This window comes from Aegilops tauschii, chromosome 7, assembly GCF_002575655.3.
Source record: "Aegilops tauschii subsp. strangulata cultivar AL8/78 chromosome 7, Aet v6.0, whole genome shotgun sequence".
Lineage (NCBI taxonomy): Eukaryota > Viridiplantae > Streptophyta > Magnoliopsida > Poales > Poaceae > Aegilops > Aegilops tauschii.
In genome coordinates, this window is record NC_053041.3 from 264,762,665 (window position 1) to 264,777,029 (window position 14,365).

Here is a 14,365-nt window from a genome sequence, read left to right on the forward strand (position 1 = left end):
ACCTACGCATCAAAACCACAACGATAGTTTGTCAAGTTGGTGCTGTTTTAACCTTCGCAAGGACCGGGCGTAGCCACACTCGGTTCAACTAAAGTGAGAGAGACAGACACCCGCCGGTCACCTTTAAGCAACGAGTGCTCGCAACGGTGAAACCAGTCTCGCGTAAGCGTACGCGTAATGTCGGTCCGGGCCGCTTCATCTCACAATACTGCTGAACCAAAGTATGACATGCTGGTAAGCAGTATGACTTATATCGCCCACAACTCACTTGTGTTCTACTCGTGCATAGCATCAACGCATAAAACCAGGCTCGGATGCCACTGTTGGGGAACGTAGTAATTTCAAAAAATTTCCTACGCACACGCAAGATCATGGTGATGCATAGCAACGAGAGGGGAGAGTGTTGTCCACGTACCCTCGTAGACCGACAGCGGAAGCGTTATCAGAACGCGGTTGATGTAGTCGTACGTCTTCACGATCCGACCGATCAAGTACCGAACGCACGGCACCTCCGAGTTCAGCACACGTTCAGCTCGATGACGTCCCTCGAACTCCGATCCAGCCGAGTGTTGAGGGAGAGTTTCGTCAGCACGACGGCGTTGTGACGATAATGATGTTCCACCGACGCAGGGCTTCGCCTAAGCTCCGCGACGGTATTATCGAGGTGTAATATGGTGGAGGGGGGCACCGCACACGGCTAAAATATCATATATCAAGTGTGTTTAGAGGTGCCCTTTGCCCCCGTATATAAAGGAGCAAGGGGGAGGCCGGCTGCCCTAGGCGCGCCAAGGAGAGGGGGGGAGTCCTCCTCCTAGTAGGAGTAGGACTCCCCTTTCCTAGTCCAACTAGGAAAAGAGGGGGCGAAGGAAAGAGAGGGAGAGGGAGAGGGAAAGGGGGCTGCGCCCCCTCTCCTAGTCCAACTAGGATTCCTCCTGGGAGGGGGCGCGCCACCTCCTGGCTGCTGCCCTCTCTCTCCCCTCTAGGCCCACTAAGGCCCAATACTTCCCCGGGGGGGTTCCGGTAACCCTCCGGCACTCCGGTTAAATCCGAAACTTCTCCGGAACACTTCCGGTGTCCGAATATAGTCGTCCAATATATCAAACTTTATTTCTCGACCATTTCGAGACTCCTCGTCATGTCCGTGATCACATTCGGGACTCCGAACAACCTTCGGTACATCAAAACATATAAACTCATAATATAACTGTCATCGTAACTTTAAGCGTGCGGACCCTACGGGTTCGAGAACTATGTAGACATGACCGAGACACCTCTCCGGTAAATAACCAATAGCGGAACCTGGATGATCATATTGGTTCCTACATATTCTACGAAGATCTTTATCGGTCAGACCGCATAACAACATACATTGTTCCCTTTGTCATCGGTATGTTACTTGCCCGAGATTCGATCGTCGGTATCTCGATACCTAGTTCAATCTCGTTACCGGCAAGTCTCTTTACTCGTTCCGTAATACATCATGCCGCAACTAACTCATTAGTCACAATGCTTGCAAGGCTTATAGTGATGTGCATTACCGAGTGGGCCCAGAGATACCTCTCCGACAATCGGAGTGACAAATCCTAATCTCGAAATACGCCAACCCAACAAGTACCTTTGGAGACACCTGTAGAGCACCTTTATAATCACCCATTTACGTTGTGACGTTTGGTAGCACACAAAGTGTTCCTCCGGTAAACGGGAGTTGCATAATCTCATAGTCATAGGAACATGTATAAGTCATGAAGAAAGCAATAGCAACATACTAAACGATCGGGTGCTAAGCTAACGGAATGGGTCAAGTCAATCACGTCATTCTCCTAATGAGGTGATCCCATTAATCAAATGACAACTCATGTCTATGGCTAGGAAACATAACCATCTTTTATTAAGGAGCTAGTCTAGTAGAGGCATACTAGTGACACTCTGTTTGTCTATGTATTCACACATGTATTATGTTTCCGGTTAATACAATTCTAGCATGAATAATAAACATTTATCATGATATAAGGAAATATATAATACTTTATTATTGCCTCTAGGGCGTATTTCCTTCAGTCTCCCACTTGCACTAGAGTCAATAATCTAGTTCACATCGCCATGTGATTTAACATCAATAATTCACATCACCATGTGATTAACACCCATAGTTCACATCTCTATGTGACCAACACTCAAAGGGTTTACTAGAGTCAATAATCTAGTTCACATCGCTATGTGATTAACACCCAAAGAGTACTAAGGTATGATCATGTTTTGATTGTGAGATAATTTTAGTCAACGGGTCTGTCACATTCAGTTCCGTAAGTATTTTGCAAATTTCTATGTCTACAATGCTCTGCTCAGAGCTACTCTAGCTAATTGCTCCCACTTTCAATATGTATCTAGACCGAGACTTAGAGTCATCTAGATTTAGTGTCAAAACTTGCATCGACGTAACCCTTTACGACGAACCTTTTGTCACTTCCATAATTGAGAAACATATCCTTATTCCACTAAGGATAATTTTGACCGATGTCCAGTGATCTACTCCTAGATCACTATTGTACTCCCTTGCCAAAATCAGTGTAGGGTATACAATAGATCTGGTACACAGCATGGCATACTTTATAGAACCTATGGCCAAGGCATAGGGAATGACTTTCATTCTCTTTCTATCTTCTGCCGTGGTCGGGTTTTGAGTCTTTACTCAATTTCACACCTTGTAACACAGGCAAGAACTCTTTCTTTGACTGTTCCATTTTGAACCATTTCAAAATCTTGTTAAGGTATGTACTCATTGAAAAAAATTATCAAGCGTCTTGATCTATCTCTATAGATCTTGATGCTCAATATGTAAGCAGCTTCACCGAGGTCTTTCTTTGAAAAACTCCTTTCAAACACTCCTTTATGCTTTGCAGAATAATTCTACATTATTTCCGATCTACAATATGTCATTCACATATACTTATCAGAAATTATGTAGTGCTCCCACTCACTTTCTTGTAAATACAGGCTTCACGGCAAGTCTGTATAAAACTATATCCTTTGATCAACTTATCAAAGCGTATATTCCAACTCCGAGATGCTTGCACCAGTCCATAGATGGATCGCTGGAGCTTGCATATTTTGTTAGCACTTTTAGGATTGACAAAACCTCCTGGTTGCCTCATATACAACTCTTCTTTAATAAATCCATTAAGGAATGTAGTTTTGTTTATCCATTTGCCAGATTTCATAAAATGCGGCAATTGCTAACATGATTCAGACAGACTTTAAGCATAGATACGAGTGAGAAACTCTCTCATCGTAGTCAACACCTTGAACTTGTCGAAAACCTTTTGCGACAATTCTAGCTTTGTAGATAGTAACACTACTATCAGCGTCTGTCTTCCACTTGAAGATCCATTTAATCTCAATGGCTCGCCAATCATCGGGCAAGTCAACCAAAGTCCATACTTTGTTCTTCATACATGGATCTCATCTCAGATTTCATGGCCTCAAGCCATTTCTCGGAATCTGGGCTCATCATCGCTTCCTCATAGTTTGTAGGTTCATCATGGTCAAATAACATGACCTCCAGAACAGGATTACCGTACCACTCTGGTGTGGATTTCACTCTGGTTTACCTACGAGGTTTGGTAGTTAACTTGATCTGAAGTTACATGATCATCATCATTAACTTCCTCGCTAATTGGTGTAGGAGTCACAGGAACAGATTTCTGTGATGAACTACTTTCCAATAAGGGAGCAGGTACAGTTTCCTCATCAAGTTCTACTTTCCTCCCACTCACTTCTTTCGAGAGAAACTCCTTCTCTAGAAAGGATCCATTCTTAGCAACGAATGTCTTGCCTTCGGATCTGTGATAGATGGTGTACCCAACTGTCTCCTTTGGGTATCCTATGAAGACACATTTCTCCGATTTGGGTTTGAGCTTATCAGGATGAAACCTTTTCACATAAGCATCGCAACCCCAAAATTTTAAGAAACGACAACTTTGGTTTCTTGCTAAACCTCAGTTCATAAGGCGTTGTCTCAACGGATTTTGATGGTGCCCTATTTAACGTGAATGCAGCTGTCTCTAATGCATAACCTCAAAACAATAGTGGTAGATCGGTAAGATACATCATATATCGCACCATATCTAATAAAGTACGATTACGACGTTCGGACACACCATTACACCGTGGTGTTCCAGGTGGCGTGAGTAGTGAAACTATTTCACATTGTTTTAACTGAAGGCCAAACTCGTAACTCAAATACTCTTCTCCACGATCAGATCGTAGAGACTTTATTTTCTTGTTACGATGATTTTCTGCTTCACTCTGAAATTATATGAACTTTTCAAATGTTTCAGACTTCTGTTTCATTAAGTAGATATACCCATATCTGCTCAAATCATCTGTGAAGGTCAGAAAATAATGATACCTGCTACGAGACTCAATATTCATCGGACCACATACATCTGTATGTATGATTTCCAACAAATCTGTTGCTCTCTCCATAGTTCCAGAGAACGGCGTTTTAGTCATCTTGCCCATGAGGCATGGTTCGCAAGCATCAAGTGATTCATAATCAAGTGATTCCAAAATCCCATCAGTATGGAGTTTCTTCATGCGCTTTACACCAATATGACCTAAACGGCAGTGCCACAAATAAGTTGCACTATCATTATTAACTTTGCATCTTTTGGCTTCAATATTATGAATATGTGTATCACTGCGATCGAGATCCAACAAACCATTTTCGTTGGTGTGTATGACCATAGAAGGTTTTTATTCATGTAAACAGAACAACAATTGTTCTCTAACTTAAATGAATAACCGTATTTGCAATAAACATGATCAAATCATATTCATGCTCAACGCAAACACCAAATAACACTTATTTAGTTTCAACACTAATCCCGAAAGTACAGGGAGTGTGCGATGATGATCATATCAATCTTGGAACCATTTCCAACACACATCGTCACCTCGCCTTTTACTAGTCTCTGTTTATTCTGCATCTCCCAATTCGAGTTACTACTTTAGCAACTGAACTAGTATCAAATACCGAGGGGTTGCTATAAACACTAGTAAAGTACATATCAATAACATGTATATCCAATATACCTTTGTTCACTTTGCCATCCTTCTTATCCACCAAATAGTTGGGGTAGTTCCGCTTCCAGTGACCAGTCCCTTTGTAGTAGAAGCACTTAGTCTCAGGCTTAGGACCAGACTTAGGCTTCTTCACTTGAGCAGCAACTTTCTTGCTGTTCTTCTTGAAGTTCCCCTTCTTCCCTTTGCCCTTTTCTTGAAACTAGTGGTCTCGTCAACCATCAACACTTGATGTTTTTCTTGATTTCTACCTTCGTCGATTTCAGCATCACGAAGAGCTCGGGAATTACTTTCGTTATCCCTTGCATACTGTAGTTCATCACGAAGTTCTACTAACTTGGTGATGGTGACTAGAGAATTCTGTCAATCACTATTTTATCTGGAAGATTAACTCCCACTTGATTCAAGCGATTGTAGTACCCAGACAATCTGAGCACATGCTCACTAGCTGAGCGATTCTCCTCCATCTTTTAGCTATAGAACTTGTTGGAGACTTCATATCTCTCAACCCGGGTACTTGCTTGAAATATTAACTTCAACTCCTGGAACATCTCATATGGTCCATGACGTTCAAAACGTCTTTGAAGTCCCGATTCTAAGTCGTTAAGCATGGTGCACTAAACTATCAAGTAGTCATCATATTGAGCTAGCCAAACGTTCATAACGTCTGTATCTGCTCCTGCAATAGGTCTGTCACTTAGCGGTGCATCAAGGACATAATTTTTCTGTGCAGCAATGAGGATAATCCTCAGATCACGGATCCAATCCGCATCTTTGCTACTAACATCTTTCAACATATTTTTTTTATCTAGGAGCATATCAAAAATAAACACAGGGAAGCAACAACGCGAGCTATTGATCTATAACATAATTTGCAAAATACTATCAGGACTAAGTTCATGATAAATTTAAGTTCAATTAATCATATTACTTAAGAACTCCCACTTAGATAGACATCCCTCTAATCATCTAAGTGATTACGTGATCCAAATCAACTAAACCATGTCCGATTAACACGTGAGATGGAGTAGTATCAATGGTGAACATCACTATGTTGATCATATCTACTATATGATTCACCCTCGACCTTTCGGTCTCTGTGTTCCGAGGCCATATCTGTATATGCTAGGCTCGTCAAGTTTAACCTGAGTATTCCGCGTGTGCAACCGTTTTGCACCCGTTGTATTTGAACGTAGAGCCTATCACACCCGATTAACACGTGGTGTCTCAGCACGAAGAACTTTCGCAACGGCGCATACTCAGGGAGAACACTTTATCTTGAAATTTTAGTGAGAGATCATCTTATAATGCTACCGTCAATCATAGCAAGATAAGATGCATAAAGGATTAACATCACATGCAATCAATATAAGTGATATGATATGGCCATCATTATCTTGTGCTTGTGATCTCCATCTCCGAAGCACCGTGCTTGTGATCTCCATCTCCGAAGCACCGTCATGATCACCATCGTCACCGGCGCGACACCTTGATCTCCATCGTAGCATCGTTGTCGTCTCGCCAACTATTGCTTCTACGACTATCGCTACCGCTTAGTGATAAAGTAAAAAAATTACATGGCAATTGCATTTCATACAATAAAGCGACAACCATATGGCTCCTGCCAGTTGCCAATAACTCGGTTACAAAACATGATCATCTCATACAACAAATTATATCACATCATGTCTTGACCATATCACATCACAACATGCCCTGCAAAAACAAGTTAGACGTCCTCTACTTTGTTGTTGCAAGTTTTACGTGGCTGCTACGGGCTTAGCAAGAACCGTTCTTACCTACGCATCAAAACCACAACGATAGTTTGTCAAGTTGGTGCTGTTTTTAACCTTCGCAAGGACCGGGCGTAGCCACACTCGGTTCAACTAAAGTGAGAGAGACAGACACCCGCCAGTCACCATCGTCACCGGCGCGACACCTTGATCTCCATCGTAGCATCGTTGTCGTCTCGCCAACTATTGCTTTTACGACTATCGCTACCGCTTAGTGATAAAGTAAAACAATTACATGGCGATTGCATTGCATACAATAAAGCGACAACCATATGGCTCCTGCCAGTTGCCGATAACTCGGTTACAAAACATGATCATCTCATACAATAAAATATAGCATCATGTCTTGACCATATCACATCACAACATGCCCTGCAAAAACAAGTTAGACGTCCTCTACTTTGTTAGTGCAAGTTTTACGTGGCTGCTACGGGCTTAGCAAGAACCGTTCTTACCTACGCATCAAAACCACAACGATAGTTTGTCAAGTTGGTGATGTTTTAACCTTCGCAAGGACCGGGCGTAGCCACACTCGGTTCAACTAAAGTGAGAGAGACAGACACCCGCCAGTCACCTTTAAGCAACGAGTGCTCGCAACGGTGAAACCAGTCTTGCGTAAGCGTACGCGTAATGTCGGTCCGGGCCGCTTCATCTCACAATACCGCCGAACCAAAATATGACATGCTGGTAAGCAGTATGACTTATATCGCCCACAACTCACTTATGTTCTACTCGTGCATATAACATCAACGCATAAAACCAGGCTCTGATACCACTGTTGGGGAACGTAGTAATTTCAAAAAATTTCCTACGCACACGCAAGATCATGGTGATGCATAGCAACGAGAGGGGAGAGTGTTGTCCACGTACCCTCGTAGACCGAAAGCGGAAGCGTTAACACAACGCGGTTGATGTAGTCGTACGTCTTCACGATCCGACCGATCAAGTACCGAACGCACGGCACCTCCGAGTTCAACACACGTTCATCTCGATGACGACCCTCGAACTCTGATCCAGCCGAGTGTTGAGGGAGAGTTTCGTCAGCATGACGGCGTGGTGACGATGAGGATGTTCTACCGACGCAGGGCTTCGCCTAAGCACCGCTACGATATTATCGAGGTGTAATATGGTGGAGGGGGGCACCGCACACGGCTAAAAGATCGTTGATCAATTGTGTCTAGAGGTGCCCCCCTGCCCCCGTATATAAAGGAGCAAGGGGGGTTCGGCCGGCCTAGAGGAGAGGCGCGCCAGGAGGAGTCCTACACCTACCGGGAGTAGGACTCCCCCCCTTTTCCATGTTGGACTAGGAGAGAAAGGGGAAGAGGTGGAGGGGAGGAAGGAAGGGGGGCGCCGCCCCCCTCTCCTTGTCCTATTCGGACTGGGGGGAAGGGGCGCGCGGCCCTGCCCTGGCCTCCTCTCCTCTCTTCCACCTAGGCCCACTAAGGCCCATTAAGTTACCGGGGGTTTCCGGTAACTTCCCGGTACTCCGGAAAAATCCCGATTTCACCCGGAACACTTCCGATGTCCAAACATAGGCATCCAATATATCAATCTTTATGTATCGACCATTTCGAGACTCCTCGTCATGTCCGTGATCACATCCGGGACTCCGAACAACCTTCGGTACATCAAAACATATAAACTCATAATATAACTGTCATCGTAACATTAAGCGTGCGGACCCTACGGGTTCGAGAACTATGTAGACATGACCGAGACACCTCTCCGGTCAATAACCAATAGCGGAACCTGGATGCTCTCTTTATCGGTCAGACCGCATAACAACATACGTTGTTCCCTTTGTCATCGGTATGTTACTTGCCCGAGATTCGATCGTCGGTATCTCGATACCTAGTTCAATCTCGTTACCGGCAAGTCTCTTTACTCGTTCCGTAATACATCATCCCACAACTAACTCATTAGTCACAATGCTTGCAAGGCTTATAGTGATGTGTATTACTGAGTGGGCCCAGAGATACCTCTCCGACCATCGGAGTGACAAATCCTAATCTCGAAATACGCCAACCCAACAAGTACCTTTGGAGACACCTATAGAGCACCTTTATAATCACCCAGTTACGTTGTGACATTTGGTAGCACACAAAGTGTTCCTCCGGTAAACGGGAGTTGCATAATCTCATAGTCATAGGAACATGTATAAGTCATGAAGAAAGCAATAGCAACATACTAAACGATCGAGTGCTAAGCTAACGGAATGGGTCAAGTCAATCACATCATTCTCCTAATGATGTGATCCCGTTAATCAAATGACAACTCATGTCTATGGCCAGGAAACACAACCATCTTTGATCAACGAGCTAGTCAAGTAGAGGCATACTAGTGACACTCTGTTTGTCTATGTATTCACACATGTATTATGTTTCCGGTTAATACAATTCTAGCATGAATAATAAACATTTCTCATGATATAAGGAAATAAATAATAACTTTATTATTGCCTCTAGGGCATATTTCCTTCAATTTTGACCAAGACCTGATAGTGGGACCTACTACGAACTGTTGCTATCGATAGACTTTATACACTCTGCAGAGGTAGCACACTGTACCCACACCACGGAACCCATGGCCTCGTCATCCCATTCGGGTGGACCAACGGCATTCCGACGAAACCAACCTACTACCATGACGCTCTCCCGGCCACTCCGACCCAATCCCCAACGGGCTGGTCCTGGGTGGCCCCGTGTCTACCAAAGACACCCCAACCACCGTCGTGGTCAACTCCCACTCGGGGACACTCCCACTCGGGGACTAGTACCAAAAATCTCAAAAACGAGCACACAAGGTTATGTCCACTTACCTGATCAGGGTAAGCACGCCCATAACCTTCCCTAGTGGGAGGCACCGACGAGAGGCACGGCAATAGATCGCATTAAGGCCTTCCCATAAGGCAAATGTGCCTGCACTAAAAAAGTTCGATTTGGTGGCACTACGCCTCGATCCCATCGATGACGGAGGAGGTTTGTTATTATTAAGTCATTTTAATTCCTTCTCCATCATCATGAGTATGAACGCTACAATGAGCATGCAGCATACAAATGCATGAACAAAATATTGAACTTCTCAAGTGCACAACTATAGCATAAAGAACGTGACAATACCAAGTAATAGCATATCAACGGTGCATTACAATCCTCATAACATTTTATAACGATGACATGCAAATAAATTAGAGTAGTGACATGGCATTATTAATAATAACATTCTAATTAGCATGGCAAAGATATCATGAAAACACAAGCGTGCATGACAGGCATAATGGAATAACTGTAGACGAAAATGATGCGAAACAACTGTAACTACACACACACAAGGTGCAAGCAAAGTCAACATGCAAGTTCGGGGCTCATGATAAGAGGTTGGCTTGCCTGGGGGTCGGCAAATACTCCAGGAAGAAGTGCGAAACGATCGCGGAAAGATTTGCCGGAAACAGTTCTCTCTCGGAGGAGGCTGTTTACGGTCAAGGGCAAAATGGTCATTTTCACTGTGTGAAAATATTATGAAAATGATACCAATGGAAAGAGCTCGACGAACAGAGATCATGAGCGCTGGAATCACCTTATTCGGAGTTACGGGTAAAAAGATACGGATGTTTAAAGCTCAGGGACTAGTCTGTAAAAATACTTCTACAAACAGGTCCCCGGTAGTTTAAACAGAACGTGTCTTTTCTGAAAATACGTTTTCCAGAGAGGGAAACATATTCCTGGCCGAAGGAGAGGAAAAATGCGCTTTCTGAGATTGAAAGCGCACTTTCCAGAAATGCGCTTTCGCGCGGGGAAAGCGGCGTCGCGGCGAGGGCGCCGCCACTTATCTGACGTGGCACTGGGTCCGGCCCTTCGGTCACCGACAGGGGGGCCGCGTGAGGAGGGCCCGCCTGGCCCTGGCGTCTTCTACCTCCGGCTCGCGAGCGAGCGAGGCCGAGGGAGGAGATCGCCTCGACGGCGATTGCCGGCACGTCCGTCCACCTCTCGAGGCGCACGACCTACCCATAAGATCAGGGCGGAGAGACGCATCGGATGGTGGTCTCCGTTGCTGACGAGAGGCGCTGCAGAGAGAGCAGCAAGGCCCGCGGCGGAGGGGAGCTTCGGTCGCCGGCGAAGAGGGCGCTCCGGTGGGAGATGGGAGGCCGAGGCTACGGATCGTCTCGCCGGAGCATGGGGGGTGCGATGGTGGTGGAGGACCGGCGAGGGGAGCTCGGGATCACCGGAATCAAGCGAGACCCGAGGCGGCGACCACGGCGGCGGTGGTGGTTGAAGAGCGACTCCGGGGAGGGGTGAGTGGCTTGGGGAGGCTTGAGGACTACGAGAGAGCTCGAGGTGCTATATATAGCCGCGGGAAGGGCTCGAGGAGGTGGCACGCGGCTGGCGACATGTCCGTGCGCCGGCGAGGGGCGCATTGTCGGCAGACGCGGCCAATACTCACGGGAAGCGGCGGGAAGGTGACGAGGAGGGTGAGGACGAGCGCCAGAGGCTCAGGGAATCGAGCAAAGCTTGCGGACGAACGGAGGAAGAGGACATCGGGGAGGAAGGCGACGATGCACAGGAGCGCACTATTTCGGTCGTTGGCACAGCTCGCCGGAGAAGAAAACGAAGGGGGGCAGCGGTCCAGAGGGAAGAAGACGACGAGGGGGGGCTACTGGACATTAATGGTGAGGCCAGAGGCGGTCGGGGCAGCGATGCCGACGACCAAAGTGGCTAGACCACCGTTTTGGCTGGTTACACGCGTGGTCACCACTGGCATGGCACGCTCTGGGGTTTTTACTGATGTAAGTTCATGTCTACCGCGTAGTCCTTCCAGCGTGGAGTGTTACCATGGTGAAAGATCGGGCAGAGACAAATGGAGATGAGTGAAACAAGCTCCACAAGTTTGCTGTTGCAAACTTGGCAACATCCTAGAGATTAAACCAGAGAGGGTAAATGGTAAACTTGATGTCCGGGAGGCTTGGGGTAGAAAGGACTACGGTCCTGGAAGTTTTGAGGTAAAATGGACAACTATTTACCATAGTTGTTGTACAACCACCAAAACTGACCCAGAAACTTAATCATGATGAAACACTCACTAGGAGTGATGGATTGGGCTATAACTAGGCAAAGCCTGATGATTTGAACATACCATGATGCTGTAAAAAGTTCATACCAAATGGACTCACCAAAATGGTACTTCCTTCACAGCTATCATTTCTGTCCAAAAACTTCAGAAAAATCCTCAGAGCAATTGGTCAAGTCAAATGAGCCACAATCTTGTGAAGATAGGTTATATGAGTAGGAGAAGGCTTGGAAAAATTATCAGCCATAATGGAGCAAGATAAAATACACTTGCTTCACAAACTGAAAATTTGGACAGAAAACAAGAATTGCTCCTGTGCTCACATAGTTCAATGAAATGAACTTAATTTGGGTGGAGAATAATTATTTGAGATTCTTGAGAGGATGGAAAAGTTTCATCCCATTTGGAAACACTATGAAGGTGCTTCCTTCACAAACTTGTGTTCTGGTCAGAAACTTTGAAAAATTGCACAGGAAGCTAGGGTGAATGGATTGAGCTAATCTTTGGTATACATGGGTAATTTAACAATGTTAAACACCCTTCCAAATTGCAGCTCAATTGGACTTAGAAATGAAGCACTTCCTTTGCAAAATTTCAGAGAAGGCAGAAACTTGCATTGGATCATGTGCCAAATTTTGAACAGTGGAATCATGATATTAGGATGGAACTAGTGATTATATAGCAAGGACAAGCTCCACAATTTATGTGGGAATTTTCTCTGCTGTAAAAATAGTAGTTCCTTTGGAAATTGGCAGAAATGCAATATTGGCATTAAATAGGAAAAGGCAATTTTACTTATTTAATTATGGCCAATATACTTGCCAGAGCTTGGATTAGGCATAAGCATCAACTCCACCAATTCTCATGAATTTAGGAGATGGCTAGATATGCCTTTGGATTTTATTCCTCAGAAAGGCAAGAAAAGGAATAAATCATAATTCAAAAATATTGCATTGGACTTAGCAATATTTTTGCATATCCAAGGTTAAGAAAGATAGGATGATCTCTGGGATCAATTGGGAGGATCAACAGAACAAGGAAAATGGTGGCTCCTTTGTAATCACAAGGGCATATCCAAATTCCAAAAATTTGGAATTAGGGTTTAAGAGGAATTGAGCTGATGCAAATGAGGTCTTGCCCACTAAAAAAGACATGAGCGGGATTTTGAAAGGTTGGAAATGAAAAAAAATTCTCAGGGTCATCCAGCAAACTCAGGAGAAAATTTTGAAAATGAGTGCCAGGAGAGAATAACAGCACAAAAATTGATAACCCAATTTTGGGGTTGTTACAACTCTTCCCCCCTTAAAAAGAAATCTCATCCTCGAGATTCCTAGGGTTACAGCACAAACGAAAGAATAACAACTCCGGAGAATAACCTCGGGGTTAATTTTTAACCCTTTGGTTAAATTCAAACGAGTTGGGGGCACCGAGAAAAAAAATCGCGGATTCCTCCACGAAACGTAGGTGTCGAGGTAGAATCAAGGGTGAAACCTGTATCGGGGTAGATGTACTGGATCGAGTGAAATAAAGTTGGCAGTGTTCCTCCGGAAAGGAAATCGGGAGAAAGAATTAGAGACGAGGAATTTCCAGACGGAAATACCTCTGCGAGGTTCTGGATTTGAAAATCCGGCACACGGTGTATGCACACATAAATAGGGGTATGTGACTTTGCATCTCCCCGAGTACTGCCCGAATGTACTCGTGGGTGAACCGGGTATGCGTGCAGTATGCAGAAAAATCTAAACTAGCAAACAGACAGAGGCAATAAACATGCAACGGAAAACACACCAGGCAAAATCATTCTAAGGTGTTGAATTGCTAGTGGGTATATATATAATCCTGGCATATATATACCTACACCAGCGCGCATTTTATTATAGACTCGAGACGAGTCAATGTTATTTTAGTGTATGTGATCTACTAATTAAAATCTTGTTAGCAACACAGTGTCAACCCTGTCAAACATTTCTGCTTGATAGAGAGACAAGCAAAAACAACACAAAAACAAAAGCACAAAAACATACATAGAACACAACATACGGACTACAACAGTACCAGCAGACAACAGAACATGAACGCGCTACGCGCTAAACGAAGCAACTCATCTAGGGATACATAGTTCTACCCTCATATCGAGGATGAACCGACAGACTGATCATCTTACCGCTTGACTGAGGTCATGCAGAGGGTTTGCCTTGCTGGGGCTCTCCGGGAGGACGAAGACTGAGCCAATCTCCATCTTCATCATCCGACACTACTATGGGTTGGGGTTTGGCTGCTGGGGGTGTGGCTGAAATTGATCCGAGCAAATGCTGCTGGTGGATCCGTAAAAGAGCCTTGTCGAGGGTAACGATGTTGGGTCTAGGCCACAACACGGGTTGAGAGGACAGCACTGGTTCGGATGGCGTTGGACAGATGACTTGATA